At 33.6% G+C, this 13,547-nt stretch overlaps 1 long non-coding RNA gene across 3 annotated transcripts in view; it reads left to right on the plus strand.

Moving 5' to 3' along the window:
- Positions 1–13,547, plus strand: part of LOC116148912 (uncharacterized) — a 97,959-nt gene that overhangs the window by 11,426 nt on the left and 72,986 nt on the right. The window contains exon 3 of one of the 3 annotated variants that reach the window (XR_010377045.1): positions 1,108–1,231. The exons of the other annotated variants lie outside the window; for them this stretch is intronic. This is a non-coding gene — a long non-coding RNA (uncharacterized LOC116148912). Of the gene's footprint in view, positions 1–1,107; positions 1,232–13,547 lie in introns of those variants that run through there. 3 annotated transcript variants of the gene reach the window in all.

Below are 13,547 nucleotides of genomic sequence, written 5' to 3' on the forward strand. Positions count from 1 at the left end.
CCAGTGCTTTATTCCCTAGGAACTGCCTTACTTGTGATTTATCCAGAGGCACCTACTGTATATCCTCTTTGGTGGGTTTTGAAAACCAAAACCGGTTTTCTCCTCAAACACTCTCCCTCTGAGACAAAGATTCAGAGTCTGGAGGAGGGTGAGGAAAGTTTCACTCTCAAAGAGAGACAGAGAGAGACAGAACAAGAGAATGTCACTTCTTACCTCAAAAATGTTATCACACTACCCTGCCTCTAGAGAAATTAATATCTGACCACTAAGGAAATGTATTGGCTGGGACATTGTTATTTCATCAGAGTTCAACAGGTTCTAACTATAGCCATTTGCTCTAATTCCATGATGATAATGCAGCCCCTTGGTTTGCTTTTCTAAGTACCTAGATACCCTGAAGGAGATACTTCGCTCACAAAGCCAATATATGCTACTCATGTTTTGTACCTCTTTCCTCGAGAAATCCTTGCCTGACTTCCCTAGATCAGGGTTCGGTGCCTGTTCATGTGCTCCAGTACTGCCTGCATGTCTATCTCCCTTAAAGCATTTGTCCCGCTGTATTATAATCATTATTTACACCTGTGTGTCATGTTCATAATCTGACCACAGAGATTCAAGAAGTATTTGTGGAAAGGCAGAAGCGCCATTAGAAAAGAGCTCACCAATTTGGGGCTTTATGAACCAGTAAAATTTTAAGGGAAAAGGTGGGGAATCCATTTTACAGTTGCCAACTTCTTATTTTGCTAAATGAATATATTAAAAATAACAACAATAGTTTAGCTTCACATCACATCATTTCATCTTAAAATTGCTATTTTGACACCAAAGGAGTATTACGGATTCACTAAAGACTAATTCATGAGAAGAGTAAATGTAACTTCTTTACTAGAGACTAGTGGCAACTTCTACCTGAATTAGCATCACATGGCAGACACATTTGAGAACTGCTGCTAACTTCTTAAATCCCTTCCTACTCTCAGATAAGTTAAGACAATGTGAAATGGTAATTCACCTATTTTCAAGGTAGCAACTTATAGATATTTTTTTAAAGAAACACTCCCTAATAGCTAAAACTTGTTTCCTATCCTTTTTATCTATGTCTTTAAGGAAAAAGTCATTGAGCAGCTTGGCACGTGATTCTCAGCTGGGACTCATTACCCTCTTCAAGATTTTTTTTACTGTCTCCCAGTAAATCTCTGAAGGAGTGAACATATTAGAAAGTGAGAACTACTGTAATTTTGTTTATTTATAAAATATATTTGGGGAAAGATTGCTCCAGTCTGATCTAAGAAGAAAAATAAAGTTATAGTTGAAGTATGATGCAAAACATTTCTGGCAAATTTATTTTGGGTATAGCTCTTGTCTCATAAATTCAGCAAAATTCACTTTTGTTAAATTTTACAGTAAAGTGAAGTAAATGTATTATTAGTGTCATATGTCACAAATCACAAAAATTCCTCATCTCATTCACAAAACAGTAAATATATAAAGATGTTTTCATTGAAACTGGAGCAGAAGGTACTGTTACCTCTGCAAATAGGTGTAATATCAATAAAAGGCAAAAAGACAATATAGACAACACTGAAGCAATGTTTCTATTTTAAAATTCACTTATTTTGAGAACCCATGGGATAAATTACAGAAGCCTTTGGGAAAGCTGAGGCATTAAAATTAGGAGATGGAAAGATGAAATCAATGATGATGTAATCTACACCCCTGATGACACAGGAGACTCCCTTAAAGATCCCTCCTGCGTGCTGTATCTGTTGTAATGCTTCAGGCTAGGAGAAATTTCTGAATCCAAATCGTGCCTCCCCAAATCTATGCTTTCTCTTTATTTTTATTTTACTTTGTATTGTAATTCCCTTGCTGTCCTTAGGAAGAAAAAGAAAGGAGGCCTTAATATTCTGGTTTTAGTATATTTTTTTCTTATGATGTTAATACTGAAAGCAAAAGCATGTTATTTTCTATCATAAAACAATTTTACAGGTAAATTTCACAGCTAAAGTCCAGCTTATCAATAAAATAGTAGATCAAATAATATCCATATGCATAAATAAAAATTAGTAATTTCATAAATTACATGTCTCTGTACACTGTAAACTCTCAAGAGGAATTATGCTTTTTGTTTTACATAGTGTTTTTTGTCTCATCAGAGTTCTTTGAAAATAAGAGTCTACTACATTTAACTCTAGTTTGAAATATATAACATGTTAAATGAAACTTGTGAAAACAAATCTATTTTAATGTATTATTTGCCCAATTATGATACCACCTAATATAATTATTTAAGGAATATTAATTTAGTAGCCAGAAATGGTATTTATGATTATTATCATTAATCTAATCTAATTCAATATGAGTATAGGACATAAGAGGTCAGATTTGCACTATATATTTAAAAAATGGAAATTAGTCTTACAGATTTTCATTTAGTTCATAGATAGCTAATAATACCTTTAACCATTAATTAACAATTAATTTTGAATGAAAGTTTTCTCTGAAACTTCTCTAAAAGTGCTAGGAAATGAAAAACAAAATAAAATGATGTTGATACTTTTTGAGAAGTGTTAATGATAACAGTTAAATATTTTTGAACTATCAAGAACTAAATTTGGTCTATCCCTTATGAAAATAGTTATAACTGACAGGATAATATCAACGAGTAGATACTGTAGTGTCAACACAGACAAGATTATCAACCTGAGCTGCAAGCTAAGCACAATGAACTGAAAAACAAAAGTTCAACCAGAGTACACTGGTCTGATTTTGAGAGTTCTTTTCCAGAGTTTCAAATTACAGTCACGTAAGAGCAGTTTCATGAAGTTAACTTAGATAAGCAACTTTTTTAAATTAGAAAAAATAAGAATGTTTTAACTTAAGGAAGAAAAAGTATATATTACTGAATAAAATATAAAAACTTTTTGTTTAAAGACTCAGGCAGGTGAGCTTCTGAAATATATCTGAATTACCAGTGGCCAAACCTATGAGGAAACAGGTTTTTGAAGAAATTGCCCCTAAGGAATAGTCATCCAAGTGAAATTGTAACCGTGCAAATAATGATCTGAATAAATATATGACACAAATATAAAGACATGCCATTTCACACAGTTACTGCCTCCCAAAAAAGAACTCTTTCAAACAGTTGTTTTTTTTAGTTGCAGTCAATATACCAAAATACTGATATTCCTTGGAACCATAAAACTTTGACTTGATTTCTGGCTTTACTGATTATTAATAACATGACTTTATGTAAGTCCCTGATATCTCATTTCATAGAAGATAATATCTACCTCAGAGGGTTATTAAGAAAATTAAATGTGAAAATTGCTGTGAAAGCATAGCACATACCTGACACATGAATAAAATAAATTTTAAATAGTTAAAAATAATCGCTGTAATGAAGTCATCATTTCATGGACTAGTTTTGTTTTCTTTTCCATTCATCATTCAGCTCTAGTACAAGATGATCTAGCAAACTGTGTAATATTTCCTTAGTGACAGTTAAATAGAACCCTGATGTAGATTTGAAAATTATGTGTTGGAAGAAGCAAAGGTATTTTCTACTTGTTACATTTTTATCCACACTTTACTTATCCATCTACTTTAAATTTGTAAAATCTGCAGGCAGTTGTCTTGACTTCTTAGCGAGATATCCAGGAAGCCCAAATGGTTTCGTAAGTTTATAAAATAAGCAACTACCTACTCAAAACTAACTTATCTATGAAGATGTGGAATGCAGTGAGATTATAATCACACCTGTCTCAGGTGTCTTCCCACACATAACCTAAAACTGAAACTCTTTAAACCATAAAAGTACTGCTGATAAACCCTACTAATATATAGTATTTTTCCTTTCTCTCTTCTCTTTGGAATTTCTTCTTGATGTACTTAGGGAAAAAAGCCAAGATATGAGTGTCATTTAACATAATTTTAATTTTGTTTTATTTTTTTCAGCTCTAAAAGGAAATGAAAGCAATTATCAAGAAATAAACATATGGGATATTATTATGGGGGCTAAAATAATGCTAGTTCAACTAACTTGTGTTTTAGAATCTAATGTATTTCTTGTAGCCCATCACTTATCATCCTAACTCTATTCCTTATTACTTACCCACATAGACTATAAAATAGATGAGAGTGTAAGAATTGGTTTCACATAGTTGGAAACATAAATGAAAATTTTAATCCTTCAATAATAAGCAAAGCAATAATAGGTTGAACAATAACTTCTGGCAAAGTTTTCCTGCGACACAAGGTCTTACACCATTAACAGCCATAATGAAAATCTTCAAGTAACAACTCACATCACCATGGAATCCTATTGACCTAAAATACTGGTCAATTGTGAGAATATCTCTAAGAAGGAAAATAGAACTAAGAAAGTTTCCTATAACTCCCCTGATTTAGAATTCTAATGCATACATGTGAAAAAATTATTCAAAAATGAGAAGAGAGACATACATTTCTCTTTACACTTTTCACATTTCACCACTTCATTTGGGATAACTGTTAATCACTCCAGTTTACTAAGTGTCTATTTCATTTGGAAGAACTGGGCTAGGGATGGAAAGAAACCTTTTGAGTTCTTATCAAGAAAGCTGAAAAGATAAAGCAAATGTGTTAGTTTGCCCAGTTGCCAATCTCTTCTGTCTTCCCACAGTCCCTACTGAGTGAAAGTCAGGTCACATAATAGCTCCCTGCCCCCCACCGTCCACCCCACCCCATACACACAGCCCACAGCTGTGTGATCAATTGTAGACACTGTGACTCAGGCTGAGTTAATCAGACTCATCTTCCATACATTTGGAATTGGGATTTAGAAATTCTTCTCACAACTTTGGGATATTTAGAGAGATCTCCTAAAGCTGACCTTGGAGTAGCCATGTTTGGGCTTGTTAGAGTGAAACACAGAAACTCCATAGAGAAAGAAAGTATTGGTTCAGGTGCCTAGAAAGATGAAGAAATGAGAGTCCTGTGGCCCTGGAGAGAGAAAATAGAATGAAGTCAGCAGCCTTGGATCTTGATGGCATTGTTTCCTTGTTCCAGTCTCTTATCAAACCTGCCCTTGAGTTTTTTTAAATAATGCTTTATCCTGTAAATAAATTCCCCATCACTACAGCTGGTTTGAGTGAGTGTTCCTTACAACCAATGACTAAGGTAGGAAGTGAGCTATTCCCTAGCTTCACTTTGAAAGTTTTGCAGTGCTATATTGTTATAAACTTACTCTTACTAACTTGGTAGAGAATGCTATGTGTGACAGTTTAGATCTTTTGTTCTTGTCTTTAAAAAGTTAGTATTTTTTTTTGTAAACTTAAAGATGCCAAACAAAAACATAAATTTCATATATCAAGGCATCAACATAATGTGAAAATAAGAGAAATATCATTTGACCATAATAAAAAAAAACTTGTAAGTAGGGTCCAGGTATACATTTAAATTTCTTTTATAATATTTAAAGTTTATATATATATGACATGTCTAAGTCTTGACTCTTCATTTTTCCAGTCTCTCTTACCCTTTGTTATAGTCTTGGTTTTTCCCTTTTGTATTAATCTGAATTTTATATATTTATTTTTATCAAATATATGTGTATAGCTTTTATTAAGGCATATTTTACTAAAAGAATTATAATAATGTCAATCCTCCTCTGCCAAACCAAACATTGAATTCGTCTAAGTCGATGTGTTCCCTGGTATTTCCATATTTCTAAATAATATTTTTTACTGCTCTCTCAGTGTAGCAGGGTTATTTTTCCCACTGCTTCCTCTTCCTTTCCGCCTATCCTTTCTATATAGGGTTTACTTTATTCTGACCATCCAAATACATTTCGCCATTGTAGGGCAAGTAGGACGAATAGCGTATTTTGCACAAGTAGAACACTGCAACTGCTTCTTCCCTCCTGTATAGCCCTTCATTTTTCCTGGAATTAGTTAACTATGTAACTGATTTTCATTTGCCAGTTTTTATTAGCTTTTCATTTGCCTAAATTTACTGCAGTTTTTCAGTACAAGTGCTCATTTAGTTTCTTCTGCTGTTTTTATTTTTCTTACATGCCCCTGTTCCAATCCGGACTCTTCTCTACACATTTTAGTTCTGGGAAATTTTCTTGTGTAATTCTTTAGATGATTTCATTCTCTCCATTTTCTTGTTTTAAAATTGGATCTTTTGTTGGATCTTCTAAATTCTTTACTTTTCACCTCTTGTTTCTCATTTCCTTGATCTTTTTGTTCTACTATCTGGGAAATTTCTTCAACATTATTGTCCAAATCTCCTATTCAGTTGGGTTTTTTTAGTCATCTCATTTTTTGTTTCCAAAAGTTTTTCTTGTTCTCTGTCCTGTTTTTAGAGCATGCTTATTCTTGTTTTATGCTTGCAATAATTATCTGCTATCTCTCTGAAAATATTTCTTAAAGTATGTTCTCCTTTCAGTGTCTCTATTTCCTTTAGGTATTTTATTTTCTCTTTATTTAGTCTAATGTCTGAGTTTCATGTTGAAGACTTTCCTCAAATGTCTTAAGATACTTAATTGTATGTTTCATATTTATGCCTAAGATGCTCAGATGCCATATGGAAACACTGTCTGCTTGTGAATAGGATGCCTCAACCGTATAACGGTTGATGATGAACCTGCTTTTTCTATATGTTAGAATTTCTCAATCATCAGCCTCAGTAGGTGTTTTCTTTGAGGTCATTTGGTTCTCTGGGAAAGTATTCTCTTATTCTTCCACCTGGGAGGTTATATGCCTCAATGCCTGTGTTCTAGGAGCAGGTAGAAAAGGGTCTGGATTCCCACCAATCAGTGCACACAGTTAGACTTAATCTTTTTGGCTTCAGTTCCATTTCCCATACTGACTAGTGTCTGGAGCCTCTTAGATGTAGCGGTTCATCTGGAAGCTAAAACATTGGTATCCTGCAAGGTGGAAGGTGGGGAGAAAATAGAGAAAGGACAACTTGGCCTGGGGGTATGGGAGACCACATGAAATCCAAGCATCTAGCCACTTTCCACTACTCTGTTTACAGCATTGAGCTTCACCATCACCTCCCCCAGTGCCTTATGCCTTTATGTCCTAAACCTTTCCAGGTTTCTGTAGGGTAAATTAGACTAAAAAGAGAAGAAGAGAAGGAAGAAGAGGGAGAAGAAAAGAAGCATGTTTCTCATGGATAACCTTCTATCTGGGCACTCAGCTTACAGCTTCCTTTATTAAACACCACTCTCCATCTACTTTCCATCTCCCAAACAATACTTTTGAAATCTCTCATCATCTTTATCTTCCTTCATTTTTTCCTTATATTTTTTGTTCTATTTTTATTCCTTTACTTACTTGATTGAGGCTTCAGGAGAATGAAGAAATAGAGGCATGTTTAATCAGAATTTTTCTCCTTATTTCACGTAGTGTAAATTCAGATTCCCTTCTAAAAGATGCTTCTGCTCATTGCTCTTGCCACGTCCTGAGTTTATCCCCAGCATAATACTTAGGGATTTCAATCTGAAAAGAACAGGATGAAGAATTTCCTAGAATTTACACAGAGAGGCTACAGTCATAATGTTCTATAGTTTTCCTCACCAAAAAGCATGGTATTAACCAACAGGAAAAAGCACACCATTAATAGTGGTTGCCACAGCTGGCAGAGTTGTGAATTTTTAGGCAGTGAGCACACTGGCTTAATGAATGGAACAATGATTCAGTTAATTTGATCAAGCTGAGTGGTGGAGCATTAGAGTTATCCCCAGAGGAGGAGAATGCCTTGTGCTTGTCACTGATTCTATGAAATAGTGTCTCTGCTCTTTAAACTGCAATCTCAAAAATACAGTACAGAATTTTAGTTTACTACAGCCACTCTCCACCACTGGGAATCATCTGAACTTTTACACATTGGCCAAAGCTTTCAGGTTACTTTATCAGAGTCTGAGGAAAGTCTGGTTGTAAATGATTCGTTAATATTAAGTATTCAGATTAGTTAGGAAAATAGCTTACTCCAGTTTACCAGATAAATGTATCCTTTCCTCTTAATTTCACTCTGCTTCTGCCACCATATCATTGATTCAGGCAACCATTCTTATGGTCCTTGAAAAAACATTGTACGACTGTGGGCTTAGTCCTAAGTCATTCTTCTAGAAAACTCTTGCAACTTTTTGAGTCTCCCAGATCCTCATGCACAGAAATTTCCATCTGCTATTCTCTTTTCTAGATGTCACGTAGTGTAGTTGAATGGCCATTGAATGAAGAGTGAAAGTTTTAGATGTGGTCTTATTTTCTAAATTTCTGTGAGAGACAATTTCCTAGAGTTGTGTGGCTCAAACAAGAACATATATGTTAAAATGCCTTGTAAATTGTAAATAAATTTTTATAATCTATTCCACCATTTTTAGTTTTTCAGAGAACACTCTGTGATGATTCTGTTTACAATAATAAGGAATGAAGTTTTAATCATTTCAATAAAAAGAATTTCAGTGGATTAATTTAATGGACCTGCCTTTTAATTAAGGTATTATTACTACATAAAAGAAAAATACCTTAAGGCCTACTTCAAGTTCAGCATTTTCTCTGTAACTACTGTTTGTTATGGGCTGCATTGTGTCTCCCTCACCCTCAATTTACATTTTGAAGCTCAACCTCTAGTACCTCAGAATGTGACTGTTTTTGGAGATAGGACATTTAAAGAAGTAATTAAGTTAAAATGGGATTGTTAGGGTGGACCCTAATCCAGTATGACTGGTGTCCTTACAAAAAGTGGAGGTTAGTACTCAGACAGAGGGAAGACCATGTGAAGATAGGGAGAGAGGCCTCAGAAGAAACAATCCTGCAGAAAACTTGATCTTGGCCTCCAGAATTGTGAGATAATAAATTTATGTTGTTGAAGCCACCCAGTCTGTGACATTTTGTTCTCAGCACTAGGAAACAAATATACTATTTAAGGCTAAAGAAGAAAAATGTAAGTTCATGACATATGTTGTCCCAGGATATAATACATTCTTTCTTAGAAATTTCACTGATACATAAAGGATTATTTTCTAGAAACAGGAAAAAGTTGGTAATTTTAATAATTTAATGTTATATTTTATATTATTCCTGATTATGTTTATTTTAGTTTAAATTTTACTAGCAAGTAAGGTGGTAGTGTTTTATACCTCATGAATAAAATTACTGTATAGTCATGCATTCAGTAGCACCATCGAAGCACATGTGGGATTTGCTTTGTTGGGCTTTTTTTCCTATTTTACCAGAAAAATTTATTGGACTAAAAACTCAAATACAACTAGTATGCAAGCCATTCTCTTGAGAGATAGAGATATATATATATATTACATATATCCTTGTATAAGCATATTTGTATAAATATATATTTATGTGTATTTACACAAGTATATGTGTTTATTCAAATATATATATTTATTTATACAAATATATATACTTATTTATACAAATATATATTTTTATAATGTATATTATAAATTGTATATTTATATATATTCTATATATAATTATATATGTATTTATATGTGTATACAAATTACATATACAAATGTAATTCACTATATAATAAAAAGAATGGTATCTTGGCATATCCCTGTTAATAGAATGCCCTTGTGAGGTATGCTGGTTACTTTTTTCTTGATTAAGAGAAACAGTAAAGAGAACAGGAATGTCTACAAAGGTCTAGGCAGGAGATACAAACTTAGACATCATAGTTTTTGAAAAATAATGTAGTTTCTCATTATTTTGTCTTTGAAAAATAAAGTAGCTTCTCACTTATATTTAAGACAACTTGAGTTTTTGAATCTGTATAGTAGCTCTCATCTATTCAGTTACTAATACTATTTAAATTATTATTTATTGATAAATCAGTAAAAATATTTGTAAAGTCTGAATAATTTACTGATATTGCTTTACTTGCTCCAGTTTATGAATAATAGGAAAGAGGACAAATGTATTTTATTTAGCCTAAATACAACATATGCCCATAGATTATTTACCCCAGGGTAAACAATATGGAGTAGAAAGAATATTATCGTGGCATATCCCTGTTAATGGAATGTCCTTATGAACTTACTTTTCTCTTGATTCAGAAAAACAGTAAAGAGGCTTGGAATGCCCTGTATGAATCTGAGTCATTGCCACCATTTGGAATAGTAAGTACTACAGCACACTGGAATTGCTTGAGCTGCAAGCAAGTTCTTTAGACTGAAAGGAGACATTCTAGAATCTAGAAAGTCACTCTTTATTATGTATAAACATAAAATATGTATAAAAATGAAACAAAAAGGAGTTAACTTACTTTTTTTGTTTTTGTTTTATTTTTGTTTTGATTGGGGGAGGTAATTAAGTTTATTTATTTATCTTTTTTTTGATGGAGGTGCCAGGAACCTCGTGCATGCTAATTAAGCATGTGCTCTACCACTGAGCTATACCTGCTCCCCCAGGAGTTAATTTAATTTTAAAACAATGAACTCATAAGTCAAATATAAAATATGAACTTAAGAAAATAATAGTAATAAATGAGCATAAGCTGCCTTCTGTAAACAATATATATTCTGACTTCTCTCTTGTTCCTATTTGTGAGTTGTTGGTGCTCCTATCTGAGGGCAACCCCTGCACTTGATCACTAGACTCCATGCCCTTTCTTCAACTCAAGTTGTCATTCCAGTAATCCCTTCTGCTTCATCATTATTTCTCTTCCTCATGGATCATAAGTACAAAATGTGGTTTCTCCCATCAGACTTTTGTACACCTCTTTCCCCCAATATCTTGTATTAAGGACACAAATGACCTTCACCTTCTAAACGCAATGGTTCATTTTCAGTCCTCATTTTACTTGAGCAGAATTTTAAACAGTGGCTTCCAGGATACTCACTCTCTTGTTTTTTTTCTCCTACCTTACTGGCCACTTCTTCTCAGACTCCTTTATTTGATTCTTCTTATCTCTTTGATCTAGCATATACTCTGTAATTTCATCCACAAACATAGATAGATGCCATCTATCTACTGATGACTTCTAAGTTTGTATCTTCCCCCAACTCTCTCCTCTGACTTCAGTCTCATATATCTAACTGCCTACTTGACATCCTTAATTGGATGTCTAAAAAACACTTCATACTTAACATGATTAAAAATGAACTTCTAAAATTCCTTTCTTCAATCCCCATTCAAGCCAGCATCTCCCATAGTCTCCCCTTCCTCAGTAATTGCAACTCCATCCTTTCAGGTGTTCAGACCAAAAAACTTTATAGACTTTCTCTCATACCCCACATCTAATCTGTCAGCAAATCTCTTTGTCTTTGAACTGTATCCAGACTTTAACCACTTCTCACCACATCTATCTCTCACCTGGATTATTATTGCAGTTGCCTTCCTAGAGGTTCCTACTTAACCCCTTGTTCTCTTATACTCAATATAAAAGCCAGAGTGGGCCTTTTAAAAGATAAGTTAGATCACGTCATTCCTTTTCTCAAAAATCTTCAACAGCTTCTATCTCATTCAAAATATAAGGCCTTACATCAACCTGCTCCTCTAATACTTTTCTGTTCTTATTGCTTATTAATCTTCCTTCCTTCTGCTCCAGTCCCATTGTCCTCCTTGTTCTGGACTCTTGTTCATGAAACATGCTAGAAATGGTACCACCTCAGAGTTTTTGCACTTGGTTTTCGTTCTGCCTAAAAGTTTACTTCCCGGCATCTTCCCACCCTCTCAATAAAGTCCCTCTGTTCCCCTCCCTAGTCATTACATGGCTTGTTCCTTCTGTTTCAGGTCTTTGCGCCAGTGTAACCTTCCTAGTGAGACCGTCTCTGATGACCCTATTTAGAATACTGTAACTCTCCCTCCACCCAAGTCTTGGCAATTAGCATACCCCTTCTGCTCTTTTATTCCCTAGTATTTCTCATCATCTGATATGATGCATAATTTTACTTAGTTTTGTATTCTCTGTCACCCTTCACTAGAATGTGAGCCCCCAAAAGAGGGATTATTGTCTGTCTTGTATCCCCCACAACCTAGAATTGTTCCATGTAAACCCCTAACAATTTTTAAGATAAATTAATATACACTGATACACTCTTTTTTAACCTGTTCATAGCCAGATTTAAAAAACCATAGTCTACTTTTATTTTGATAAATTATAGCAAGTTTATTTTGTAATTTTCTCTCTTACCCATAACCTTTTCATAGATTTTTCTTTTTAATCATAAGATAATAGATTTTTAGAACTAGGATGGACCTTTTAAGGTAAAGAAAATCACTTGGCCACCATGGACCTCTCTGGACCTTAGGTTCTTTATCTGTAATTGAATGAGTCAAAGTCAAGTTGTAAATTCAGCTCATTTTTTAAATCAATATTCAATTTGTATATCACGATATTAGGAAGGTTTATATTTAGTTTTTTGTTCAATATACCTGGAAATCAGTCACTTTCACTAGAAATTGTTTTCCATGAAGGAAAAAATTCTTTCCAGTAGTTTAGAAGGTATAGAGGAGACTGAGAGAGTTAAGGCTAAATGTCTTTATTTTGTTGTTAAACTGGGAGATAAGGTCTTCAGCTGAAAATAAGAGGAATAAAAACAGGAATAGGCATTTGGAAAGAATGGAAAAGATTTAATGAGTATGAACAGTAAGGTAGGGAATTTACTGAGTTATTTTTCCTAAATGTATATAAATCATGCAAATATTTTTTCAAGGGCAAAATTTATTAAAATAGCAACAGGAAATTATAATAGTTCTTTATAAGAAAAATATGGATAAAATTATTTTTTAAAGATTTAAAGAAATGGTACATCTAAGTAACTTTGGTAGTACTAAAAGAGCTTCACATTTTTTATTATTAACTATCTTCAAATTTTTAGCATACATTAGGTATCAAAAATAAAGATACTGAGCCTTAATCTTACAGTCTTTCATATGTTTTGACTATTATAGCTTTGGAAGGAATTGTACTTTCTGCACCTTAGAAACTATTGTAGTTTCTTGAAATTTTATCAGGAAATTCTCTCATCTGCCTATTCCCAAAATCTGACATTACGAACATTTATTTCTCTACTATTCTAATTTTTTCATTTGATTATTCATCCAACAAGCAGTTTTTGAGAATCTCCTGCTTATTGCGTACTGCAGGGAATTGTAGGAAATAAAAATGTATAAATTTTTTTTATGTGTTATGTTAGTAATTCGAGAATTCTTACCTGGAACTACACTTAAATGTTTTCTTAACAAAACTCAGAAAGCATCCCTCCTTCAACCTCATTCTCAATGTCCACTCAGTCTTCAAATAATACCAAACCTACCTTCTAAATATTTCTAACATGTCTTCTCTTTTCCATGCCCAGGACCACTACAAAGTTTACACTCTGGTAATTTCCCATCTCAAAGAGTACAAGGGCCTCCTAACAGGTTTCTCTATTTCAGTCTTACCTCTCCAATCATTTTCACATTGCGATTAGAATTGCCTTCTAAGGCCCAAATATGGTTTTATCCCCCTGATTTAAATCTCCACAAACTCTTTGGATTCCAGCAATACTGAACCACTTGAATATTCTCTCAAAGATAATATTATCT

Source organism: Camelus dromedarius, chromosome 20 (assembly GCF_036321535.1).
Source record: "Camelus dromedarius isolate mCamDro1 chromosome 20, mCamDro1.pat, whole genome shotgun sequence".
Classification (NCBI taxonomy): Eukaryota; Metazoa; Chordata; class Mammalia; order Artiodactyla; family Camelidae; genus Camelus; species Camelus dromedarius.